Consider the following 13,741-nt stretch of genomic DNA (forward strand, 5'->3'; position numbering starts at 1 on the left):
TTGTAGTTCGGGAAAAATTATGGCAACATTGTAAAACACATCCATTAGTGCCACACAACGAGACGTAGTTACCTAAAGTGTGGATGCGGCCTTGAGAAGAGGGGTAAAATCTTGAATTTTCTCACATTTTTTGGTTATTCAAGGCAGGGGTCAATTTAGCGTGCGTATCCACTTGTCTCCAATTTTTTAAAAGCTAAGTTTTGGTGTAATTGGGGAGAGAAATGGGTTGGGGTGCCGTGTAAATGTGTAGATTTACATGGCACTTGAGGAAGAACTATGAAAATGTTCTTACACTAAAGATCAAAATTCTCCCCGAATGCTGAACATAGTATGTCGAAATTTGTAAACTCCTAACTCGTCTGTGACAGTCGGTCAATGCAATATGCATCCATTTTTCTCACACCTATACAAATAAACTGAGAACTGAGAAAATAAAATGAGGACGCATTAATTGTACTCTTACATATCGTATATCCCAAACTGTACAAAATTCATGCGAACTCATGGTACGTAGTAATGATACTCAATAATTTAGAAGCAGTCAATTAAGATGTGTACGCTCTTGCACGAAAATCCATAATTTAAGCCAAATAAAGTTTATTTTACGTGGACGGCAGTTAAGAGAACGAGCACTTTTAAAAGTAACATTCCCATACGTCAAGCTCTGAGGTCCATCGCCAAAAAACTTTTCCGCATTAGTAAATTCTGCACGACGACGCGCACCTATATCGATTTGATAACATTATAATTTTCTCTTTTTTGGAAAATATACGAGCGTCGTCGTATCAATAAAGTTCGTGAAATAAGTTAAACGTACAAATAAGTTGTAAACAGAAGTTAAAGTGGGTCAAATTTTTAGTTATCGTTTCCGGGTTTATATCCTTAGGGAGTCCGGCATTCCTTCCTACGTATTATTATTATTATACATTACGAACGGTGTGCAGTAAAGCTCTAGGAAAGCACATAGCGGTGGTGGTCACGAGCCTCAGTCATCTGTAAGACGTGACAATGCAGTGCCGGGGAACATAAATTAAACTTTAGCACTTGCTACACTGGCCGCTTGGGGTGGACAGCGTAGATAAGGCCGCGCTATATATCAGGAGATAGGGGGATGCAAATTCTAACTATTCTTCTTTGGGCTCCGCTGGTCTTCATTTGGCAAGCCGCGTAGGGCGGATACTCTACATGCCCAAGATAGAAGGGGAGGATAAAATATTGTGCTGAGATTTGCATCAGTTCTAACAAGTTTAGCGGTTGATACTAGAAGTTACTGCTTCTACTGCACGAAATCGGCAATAATCTACAACCAAAATGTTAATGACGAGTGATGGAAAAGGGAATAATGTTAAGCTTACGTTGCCGTTTCGCTTTCGTGGTCATTTTTACGTTCGTCATTTTTATCTTACGCCGCTCCTTTATTTGATTAAGGTGCTTATTACGAATTAAACTGTAACTCTAACCGCTAAGTGTAGGGGTCGATTTTAGATTTTGTTCCAGGACGACGATCGTAGTTGTTTGCGGTTTCTGGAAACTTTTTTAGAAAGTGGGAATATAACGGAAAGCTTAGCATTTCTCTTTGAAATTATAGGGTGAACGGATGATTTTTATTAGTGCACAATATACCTACTTAATAAGAAATGGACATGCATAATCACTTTGATTTACTTTAGTTTACATTTATGAGACCGAGACTTTTATTCTCTTCTCTTCATTACAGTATATGTGTCAGAGGGGTATACAATGAAGATGATGACATGTAGGTTACTAATTTAGGTGGAAACAGAGGGCTGAAAGAGTTTTCTATTTGTGATAATTAATGCATTCATCAATTCGGATTGAGGGAGGTTAAATGACTTTGCGTAATAACGATGCATTTTAGTTTGAATAGCCTTAATCGCGTATAAACTTTACCCTCGTTTAAAGAAAGCGGTGTACCTAGATATGTACTAATTGTTTCTTTTCTTGCAGATGACTGCCATCGTCCAACTTCGGAAGGTGTGAGTGCTTATAAATATCATTCTTAAAAAAATCTATTAAATGTTTTCCGTGACACACGTTAGGCTCAAGGAAGGAAAACGCTCAGAACGTCCAGAACACCTATAACACGCGGGCACTTGCAAAAACGCGAGTGAAAAACAATTATTTAAATACGCGTTTTACAGAAAAATTAATAACTTCTTATTTATTTATCGACATGAACGCCACTTTAACTAAATATAACAGACGAAATGGTCTATCCGAAAAATTGTCCCAACCGTTTGTGTTCATATTAGCACAGATTTTATCTGTTTAGTTTTCCGCACCCTGTGGAAAACTGTTTCAATATTGAACAACGCGCGTGAACAAAAAAATTGAGAACTTTTTTATTTATGGATCGATATTGATGAAAATTTATTCCAACATAGCAGACCCATGGGTTATCCGGGACGGTGTTTCAGTCGCTTGTGTCCACCAGATTTTCCGAGTCCTGTGGAAAACTCTTGTCAGATTGACTAGTGTAACTCTGCGTTTCCGTTAGGATTGAAATTCTTTTTGTTTGATGTTTTTGTACTATGCAAATTGTATTTAATTCTGTAAGTTGAAAGTTACAGGAACGTCATAGAATTCTTTTAAATTGCGTGGTAGGGTTAGGTGACTTTTGGCGCTCCATAAGCTCAGGTTCATAAATTATAAAAATGCGGTACAGCTGAATCATTTCCGGTCGTAGATAAAGCAGCTACGGAGCTTGGAAAAAAACCTGCATACGAAAAGGCAATCGTAAAAAATATCAAGAAAACTTCAATAGTATTCCTTCTGGGGATCCAAGTTCCATATCCATTCTATATTGTCCAGCTTTAAGGCGCCATTTTTCCAGAAGGGCTTACCAAATTGTACCATAGGGAAACCATTTTAAAAAACCCTGTGATTTTTTTAAATTTGTATTCGATAAGTTCCCTTTAAAAAACTAATTTCACTTTTATTGGAAGCAATCAGAAAACTTCTCGATGTTCTGTAAATCATTTAAAATTTCCTACAAATGGCTTTTGTTTGCTATAAATAATAAGTAGTGGTAAGTTATAAGGAAACGTGGCCACGAGATACACTTTCAGTGCCCGTAGTAAACGAAAAAAGTTTTTTAAATAAGAAAAATGTACAAGAAGATGGAATTTGGATAGATTTTTACTTTGTCAATTACGCAGTCGCTTCATTTAAAATTTGTATTTATTGTCTGCAATCGAATCATCTCAAGCCAAAGCGTTTTGGTTTTCAGGATTAAAGCAAAGGTCCAATTTTCGCAAGGTAGAGGGCAGTAGAATTTGTGTTTCGGAGCTAGCCGTCAGTCAAATAATTTTCATTACAACCGCAGTACTTTCCAAAAGGTTATAGCTATATTCGCCATGTTTTTCGTTACTAGAAGCATCTATGGTTAAAATTTAAAAAAAAATGCCTCCGTAAATAAGAACGTTGGCATTGCACAGTTTGCGCATGCGCGAATCTGACTACAGTATGCGATATGCTGACTTTTTCCATTGAATAAGCACCTTAAAGAAGTATAACGCCCGTGTTAACTGATGAAATAAGAAAATCTGCCCAGGATTCTGTCGTCTCTCTGTTGTGGGGGAAAGTGAACCACAAATTTAAAGCTAGTTACCAACTTTGCAGATTTATTTACTTCTTTAAGATTCCAACGTTGCCAGATTTTTGGCAAGCGCTTTGAGTTTGAATAAACTACATTAAAATATTGAATAAGCTTTTATTCAATGCCAGTAACAATACTATGTAAGGGAGGATCAATCTGAAATGTAAGATCATAAGGAACAATAGCTTAATCTAATAAGAAAACAACAAGAACTGTTTCTAAGGACCATTATCTTTACATAATAAACAATCAATCTTTACCTAGCTCCATATAAGGATCTGGTAATTTTAGGCACATTAATGACCTCAGTAATTAATTTCAGATTTAATGTTAGAATGCTGACTTTCGTTATAAGTAATTACTAATTAGGTAGGGTGGTACATTGAATAAGCAGTTTAAAGAAGTATAACCATTGAATAAGCACCTTATATTCAATGGTCCAGGCTATATAAAATTTTTTGACAAAAAAAATTAATTACCGGTTCAAACCGAGTTTTTCATGCAGGTGAAATTAGGGAAAATAATTAAAACAGCTGAATTTTTCCGCGTATGAAATCCCGGGGGTTGAAAGGGATGGAAAGTGGTGTTTTGCAATTTGTGGCAAAACTACTAATTTTAGGCTAAAATGTTCAATATAAAAGTTATAGAGAATAAAAAAATCAACGACTTTTGTATCACTGCACTAGTTTCACATAACCTCCAATTTTCCTAAAAAAACCGAAAAAGCTGTTTTTTTCGTTTTTTATTCTTATTTTTGCGAAAAAAAGTCGTAGGTGTTTGAAATTTAGAGAAAACATAGCTTGTTTTATGATAAAAAAGGAGACAATTTTGGGCCCGTGAACCTCTTTTTCAAGGGGATGAAAAATCTATTTTTTCCATCGTACAGAGGTGTGCGGGGTAGCAAAATTTTTGGGAAGACTTGTATTTTAATAAACGAAAATGAAAAATATTATTCCTATAGAAAAACTTTGATTTGAACCACCCTGTACATTAAAGTTTAAATTTATAGGACAAAACTTACAATTTAAAAAAATCAAGCTGCAAATGTGGGTTTTAAATGCCATAACCCCTACTTTTTGTGCATGCCTGAATTTCTCTTTTTATTGCAACCGGTTTTAATTAATAATAATGTTCTTAATTAAAAAATTGAGTATTGCCATATCGTTCCTATGCAATCCATTCGTAATTCATGTCTGCATTAATCACAGTGCGCTATCACACGCAACATGCAATGTCGTTTGATTATTTCTTACCAGCAATTCAACCAATCATTTTTAGTAGACACTGAATATAAGGTGCTTATTCAATGGTGGTACATGATTTCAGTGATAGAAAATGCAATTATTGCTTATTCAATGCTTTTACTAGAAATATCTATATTTGAAAAAAATATCTCTACAAATATGAAAGTTGGGGTTGATAATATGCGATATGTTTACCTTTACGTAAACATATTTCTTGGTTGAGTGCAAAAAGAACGAACTAAATATCTTGAAAACTACAGAAGTAGTTAAGGTGGCGGACGGACGGACGGAGAAAGTAGCCACAATTAGCGCCTTCATGAGTTTGATCATGCGCTAAAAAATAACAACTTATGTTATTTATTAGACAAGACAATAAAGGATAAAGGATGTTTTAACCATGGAATGAAATAACTTTCATAAGATGGTTAGTTGCCCTTTATCGTCGTGTATAATACAAAACTTGATTTTAAGCCATATGAAACTTATAAAACTTCTGAAAATTCTGTAAGTATTTAATTTAGACGTCCAAAATAGCAACCTTATGTTTTCCCATCGTTTTCATGGAAACATTATTGTATTCTGCTGTGAATTTATTTTATTTTGAGCTTCGCGTCCCATTTTTAATGTCAGGTGTCATAGGAATGCACAATGTGTTGTTTCTCTTTATCCGAAAACTAATAAAATCACTAACCAAGAAGGCAACGTATAAGAAAAGAACACCAATAGTTTCAAAAATGCCTTACAACTAATCGTTCAGATACATAGAATTAAGACCTTTAAAAAAAGAAAGGAGAAATTCCATGGCAATTGAACAATATGTAATTTAAATTACACTGAAGCCGCTGACACGAACCTTCATGTCTCCTTACCGGTTACTCAAAGAATGGTCAACGCAAACCTCAGAGTGTATCTGTTTTTAGGGGAATTTTCCGATGGAAAAAAATTACACTTATGTGATGGTTTTGCCCGTCCGTCCATCTATCTTTCTGTTCTTCGTCTAACTCGCCACCGAAAAGAGACGGCGAAGTCTTGTACGAGTTCAAGGATCAACGTGGTATTGAATATGAGCCCGATTAAAAGTATTGTTTCCGAATGCGAGCTGATTTAATTAGGTTCGAGGGGTGCACAAAAAATTCCCCTACTGAAAATCGTATGCGATTCTTCGTATCTTGTTTTATATTAAGATAATTAACGTAGGGGTGCAATTGTAATGCTTGCCCTAGGCGCCATTTGGGCATGCTACGCCACTGACTGAACGACATTTGATTTTGGTATTGATTTTGTTCGAAAATTTATGTACACACTCCTTCATTAATTAAACTTCTTTTTGCAGAGCAAGTAAAACAGACCCTTGATACTTTATCGGCGAAATTGGTACTCAAATTAGTATTTATCATCTCTTTCTCAAAATCCATTGCTGTGTAAGGTACAAAAGTTCGTAACATCTTTAATTAATCAATTGTGGAAGAATAGAACTACAATTCCCTCAGTAATATAAAATTAATGTTCGTTTGGGGATAATTTTGTCCCAAATTTACCCAGGATCATTATCCTTAAGATATCATGTGTAAACGATCCTTAAAAATCAGAATTGGAGTTTACCGACAACAATTAAGAACAAATTCTCCTCTGTTCAAGCCTTAGAAACTGTGCTTAATTATTCATGGATTATAATATGTGCTTAGTTGATCTATGCAGGGGCGCCAACTTATCACAACAAATTTCAGCTATCAATATTTTTGCAACTTTCATATTATAATCTATAACTAAGTAACAGTTTGTGCGTTTGTATTTTTTATTGAAAAAGGAAAAGTTTTTATGTAACACGTGCCACCCCGATCATTTTCAAAGAAAAATAATATGCAGCGTTTTCAGCTATCACCAGAAACGCCATATTAGTGGACTGAGTCGTTATTTGATACGGGCAATTATTTTACTTTGCAAATGTGCGAGAAATGAGCCCTGTAGTAGTTCACCACCTCAGTCTACTGTGATGGATCTTTTAAATGACTGTCTTATATTTTAGATGCTGCACGAAATATTATCAGCAACAGCTTCAAAATGATGTAATTCAATAAAAAGGACATCCTCAAATGTAGGTTGGTGGGCAATTAATTACGTATGAGTAGACAAAAACGAAAAAGAACTGAAAGCTCACCCAAAGTAGGCATTTGTTCCGGTGTCACATCCATTTAACATTTAGAAACTTTAATGAAGCAATTTATTTTTAACATAAGCCTTCAACATTCATGGCGAATAAAATTTCCATGTTTCCGATTGTGCCTTTCCACGCTCCACGATTTTTATTTATAAATGAGAGATCGATCTTTTGCGCTTTATACATCAGAAACAACCGATTAGAGGGCGTTTATAAATATGGATTTTTCGGATATGTATAATAAAAAGGAAGACAAAAGCGGCGAGTTCTCCCTTCTGATATTATTTTCTTGACGTGTATAAACTCGTAGCAGTGGAAACAGGCTCATGTTCCGGTGAGTACCAAGTGAGGCAGAGCGTGCTAGTGCACACAGTAGGGGAATCGAGATAAGGGGGTAATTACCCGCTGGACCACGGTCGTCTTTAATCAATAGCACGGGCAAGTCGTGTGTGCACCCCCTTGTAGTCCCGCACCCCCAACGACACTAACTTCATTTGCATGCCTACAGTGCTCGCCCACCAGAGTGGAATATTGGATAAGTTAATGTATGGCTGTGTTCTGCTGGCAGTGTTTTACTTCCCTTAAGAAGAACTGACCACTGCCCGTTTGAATTAAACATAAGTGACGCCACACGAGTTTCAAACTAAATTAGACAACTTATTTAGAAAACCTTAAACGCGCAACTACAGGAAAACGAGGAAAAGAAGGCAGAGGATTCATCAACTTGATACCGTATTACAACAGCCGACAGGGATATTGATGGGAAGTGATTAGCTCGTGATAAGCTGATAGCTTAACGACCGAAGAGTATATGGGAGAGGTGTAATATTGTAAGTTTGCTTAGCTAGCTGGCATAGCACCCCAAAACACACTACTTAATGACACCTATTTGTTTTATACGGGTAAAACGACAGTTCCAGTAAAGATTTACACAAATATTCCATCTCAGAAATGACCGGACTAGTTTTTTTCCATTTTTGTTACAATAAATACCCGCACGCTTCGGCAATTAATAAACGCAACCCCTGTGGAGCTGTATAAATCAGATTGAGATAAATTTTGTTTACCTACCCCGCATTCTAGGGGATCCCGAAAACGACGGAATGCAAATAACATTCTTACAACAAGATAATCATGTTACGCAATGAACGCTAGTGATTCATTATACTGAGCTAAAAAAGCGACTTAACTAAAAGTGATCAATAAATAATTGAGCAGTGCTTTCCAATGTTGAGAGCTGGGCCTTCACATGAACCGAGACAGGGATGAGCCGAAATAGTTATTTTTCTGAAACAACTTTAGAAACTATTACTTTCGTCTCTAAAAAGAGTGAAGAAAATGTGATTTTCCTCTCTAGTGTGGCTTTGTGACTCAATGGTAGAGGCGTTGGGTTATAAATCCAGAGGTCGGGTTTTCGAACGTGGTTTGAGGTGAGTTTTTCATCTGGGGCAGAGATGGAAATTTCCTTAGACCAGTTTCGAGTATTCTGCCGGCTACTCCGAATTAGGTTTTCCTGCAGTTTTCCTAATTCGTAAGATATGTAAATACCGGAGTAGCCGCATAGAACAACTTAAGACCTTCTCCAGAGGCACCTCTAAAAAGCTTTATGCGAGTCACTCTGTAATTGGGCTCAAGCCTGTTGACGGCCCAGAACAAGAGAGGGATAATAAATAAAATAAATAAATAAATAAATAAAGGTACGATCATGTGTCAAACTTTGAACTACAGTTGGTGGAGTTTTTCAACTCGAGATGAACGAGAGTTGAAAAACACGTTGTTCTCAAGTTTTACACACAATTTTTCTGAAACTATAATCAAAATTGAAAATTTTCGTATGCCATAATGAAGTTTGATACATAGCAATCCAGATACGGGTATATTCAATTTTTAATGTCATTATTAAGATTGTTTTTTTTTAACGTTCACTTTCAAAAAATTAAGTCCACTTTTGCGCTCTTTATATGTCTGTCTGTCTGTCTGTATGTTTGTCTGTCTGAGTCACAAAGGCTCCGGAACTGCACCACTTACAGACCTGGAATTGGTGTCATTCGATCAGAAATTAAAAATTATTTCATGTTTGTATTCTTGTTAAGGCATTAAAGGCTATTGGCCTCTTGCTCACAAGCGGCTTATAATATATTTATATATTTTACTTTTCTCACTAGAGACGAAAATTACACTTTCATCGCCCTTTTTAGAGACAAAATTAGTTGTTTTTAAAGTTGTTTCAGAAAAAAACCTTTTCATTTTTGAAAAATGCCCTAAACATTTTAGAGAGCTTCTAGAATGTTTCAAAGAAAATTTAATTTACCTATCAGCAATAGCATCACGTAAGAAATGGTGGCGAATAACTCGTACATTGCTTGACTTCTCCAAGATTTTAAATGTTGAAATTTGAACCCAAACGGGTTTCAAGATACTGAATTTCCTCATCTCCTGAAAACACAAAGAAAGTTATTATAGTTAAAAAGCCACGTATATAAATAATGATTCCAGGCAGCACGTGCTTGTTTTAATTCACATACTGATTATCGATTTTAAACCTGGATTCTCAGAATGGGAATTTTCTCCAAGATGGTACATGTTTTAAGGCTCCTGTCATCCAAAATGTTGAAGGAGTTGTATTTAAACGCTGTTTCTGGACTATGAGGAGAGGGAGCTCTGTTTTCATAAATCTATTTTAAAATATAAGTGACTATTATGCCAACGAAACTCTCGTTCTCCCTTCGTAAGTGATCTTGGTTTTTGTGTTTTCTTAGGTGAAGCACATTATATTTTGGCTTATGCAAGGTAGATCACCAATCTGTTTGGAAAAAGTCACCAATTGATTATTTATAGAGTGGTAACTCGGCACTAAACGCGAATGATAAATTGAGGGTAGAAAATCGACTGTAAGTAAGAATTGTAACCAAGTTTGCATTGGGCAAAAAAGGACATATAATATTTAACTTTCACTTTTCGAAGGTAATGTAAACAGCCTTATTGAGCACAAAAACCTTTACAATTCAGGCTAGAAGCGCTTTAATGAAAAAGTAAACGTTAGGGAAAGGTTTAACGAACTAGATCCTTGCATCCAATTTAATACTACAGTAACAAAACTAAATACAAATAACGTTCCTATTTCAGTATGCAAATTTATAACGAACTTACAAGAGTGGACACAAAGAAAATAAAATTTATACGCTATTTCGTTACAATCCTTCCGTTACCTGAGTAAGTTTCTTACCTTCCTGAATCGGAAACGTCCAGTTTCTGATTTGGGTCCGATTAAAATAGTAAAAAAAGATTACATTTCAATTCGTCCATTATGTAAATGTCCCAAACGCATCGCGTTTATACAAAACTGGACTCGCAACATTATTATTTTCGGGTCTTTCGTTTCAGTGCGTACCTTATTTCCGTATTATGGCCATAAATCAATAATAGAAATTTTATTTTAGTGGATATTAAGTGGAAAATTGCTGAATCCACAGTCGAGTGTGGTAATAAAATTTATATGAATATGCGAAAGCCTTTTTATGTGTGGGTGTGTGTATGAAAATGTCGAACGCGTAATTTTTAACGTATTAGCACTCACTTATTATAATTTCCTACCGTACGATTTCCTAATAAGAAGATCGCCAAAGTTGGTTTGGAAGTATTTAATTAGATTTCGATTGGTTAAACTGGTAAGGGTGGTTTGACCTGGGACGGCCCATCGGAAGCCGCCCTGACCCTCGATAAAAACTACACTGTACACTTCGCACACATAACGCACTCACACTTCGTTGACGTACGGACACGTGTGTCTGTAGATCGAGGATTAACGCGCAATCCCTTCTTTTAATTGGATTTTAATTGATACAGGGTTTTAATTTGGATTCGAGATTATTTCAACACTTGATTATTGGTTACTGCAATCCCTAAAATAACTTTGGTAAATCATTTTTTTATGTCGAACTGTAAATTTCATTTTATAATCAGAAGTGTCTTTTTTCGAAACAACTCAAATAATAATGACTCCCGTAAATACCAAAAAAACTCAAAATGCTAGTTCAAAAGAACGCCAAACTTTCGGACAGTGGACTCTGTATTAATATTTCATCTTAAGTTGTTTGCATTAAAACCAAAAAGAGCACTTTTGCGCTCTTGATGTCTGTCTGTATGTCTGTCTGATTGAGTCACAAAGGCTCCGGAACTACACCACTTACAGACTTGGTATTGGTTTGTATTCTCGGCATGAAATGTCCATAAGGGCTATTAAAATCGAATAAACAAATTTTAAAGTGCACTATTCGCCTTTTGCTCACAAGCGGCTTATCGAATTTTTGAACTTTGAGATTTATTTCTCCGTTTTTTTTTGTAATAAGACCTAGTATAATTTTAAACGTTTTCCGCAGAAAAAGAAAGTCTATCGAATAATTTAATAAAAATATTGCGTTGTTATTTGAAAATGCCGTTGCGGAGCTCTAACATTTTTTTCAAAAATCCGCCCCGTTATTTTTCGTTTCCGTATGCCTAATATACATATCCAAAATTTGAACAAAATTCGTGGAGCCGTTAGCTCAGAAAATTGCCAACGTACGCACGCAGGTGCAGACAGAAAGACAAAAATTTCATTCTTTGAAGGTTGCTTAAAAAGATCTAAAACGTCGACATTTGATGAAATTTTAACGATGATCGCAATAGGCACCTAGATGGAGCTAGGAAGCTAAAAAGTCTCTTAGGGCCCCAACGTAAACGAAACTCGAAAATGTATGATCAAGCATTGTCTAGTCTTTTATTTCAATGTCATTATCATATATTTTGACAATTCCCTTCAGGTTGATTGGTTGCTAGACACCTACTACAGTTGTCAGGGTAGCAGCAAAAATTAACCTTGAATGCCTCTTTTATAATCACGCAAAAGTTTCCTTTAACGACTTCAGTGAATAGTGTATAATTGATCAAATTTTGGAACAATTTTGTGATTTTAAGGAAATCTTGAAATTTACTAACCTCTTAAAACCTCAACATTTTTGAAGCATCCTAAAGATCCTCAACATTTTTGAAGCATCCTAAAGATCCTCTTACGATCTTCAAAACATCTTGCATCACACTCAAAATGGCCTTTAACATGCTAACACGTAATTGTAAAAGAACCCCACGCTTTCGTCGTTCTCCCCTGCTAAATTTCAATTGATAATTATAGTTAATTAAGTTAATTTAATTATTTGATAAATAAGATATGGTTCAATAAGGTTCCATCCAGGATAAAATATGTGTCGCTACTAAATCCTTGACCTTAAGAGCTATTAAGCTACTTTTTTCGCTATTTGGTTCGTTATGGTGGTGAAGCTTGCACCAAGGAGGGATTTTTTTCTGCAAAAAAAGTTTTAGAAAAAAATCATTTTTTTTCATGCCCCATAATTTTGCACTTTGCAGTTTTTTTGCTATTTGGTTCGTTATGGTGTCGAGGCTGTAGGCTTGCACCAAGGAAGGAAAAGTAACATTATACGGCTATAATTAAAATATAATATAATGTTAATTATACAAGGTGTTCATTTGAAAACTTCCCACCACGGATTTATCGAAAACCACTGATTAAAGGAAAAACGCCGGGACACGTCAGAAGATTTGTCAACGGGGACAACTTTTAACTAAAAACTACTTCACCTTCTTTCACCCTCTGCCCCACCAGGGTCATTCCCTTAAACATTTTAAATGACAAGTGGTATCGAGTAATAGCTTGTTTCAAAGGTCTTTCGAAGTCCTTTATTTTTACGTTTAATTTTTTTTAATCGGTCGATTCGTTTTCGAGAAAATTAGACAACTCCAGTAAAAGCAAACAAAAATAGTAAAATTCAGATGTGTGCATGCGCAGATTGCTCAATGCCAACTTTCTTATTTATAAAGGTATTTCTTTGAAATTTAACCATAGATGCCTCTAGTAAAGGTAAACATAGCGCACAATGCCTTTTGGAAAGTAACGATGAATGAAAAGAAAATGCGCTGAGCTACTCACCTTAGGGACATGATGAGAAAGCACAACCCCAATACCATAAGAAGAAGCATGAACTATTTTATATATTTAGTGAGAAAAATTCGGTACGAACTTATAATAATTTACTATCCCCAAAAATGATTGAAACTGAAAAAGGTTTGGGGGTCGTGGTAGTTGTTTAACGGCAGCTATTCCCGAATCTGAATGTCGTAATACATTTTTCCAGATTATGTTACCATAATATTCTACTTCAGGTTTAAAGAATTTGCATTTAGCGTTATTACACCAAAGTTCATTTTAGACGTTTGCAAAGTTGTTTTAATGCCAGCCCAGATGTTCTTCGTCTGTCTTTTCTGTGATTTAAATAATTTGCACCAATGCCTGATACTACTTATTCAATAAAACGTTGGAAAATTGATGAATGCGCTAGATATTACAAAACCTATAGTCTTTGAAATTCTAAGGGTCTGTATGGAGTTTGATGTATGTATCGCTGCTGTTTTGTGAACTATTTACTGATCGAATTTATTCCAATTGTTATTAAAACCTTGAAGTCCCTTTTTCAAAACACTCTTGAAATTTCATCGAAATTTTGAAACTCCAGAAACCGTTTCAAGCTATTCCAAACATCTTAACCTCACTTAGAATGACTCGAGTTACAACTTGAAATTCTAAGCTATAGTTAGTAGGTGAAGGAACCTACGAAGAAATATCAAATTTGGAAGATGAAGGGGCTGATTTATATATGCAATTTAGAA

The sequence above is a fragment of the Photinus pyralis genome, unplaced genomic scaffold, assembly GCF_008802855.1.
Source record: "Photinus pyralis isolate 1611_PpyrPB1 unplaced genomic scaffold, Ppyr1.3 Ppyr1.4_LG5, whole genome shotgun sequence".
Lineage (NCBI taxonomy): Eukaryota > Metazoa > Arthropoda > Insecta > Coleoptera > Lampyridae > Photinus > Photinus pyralis.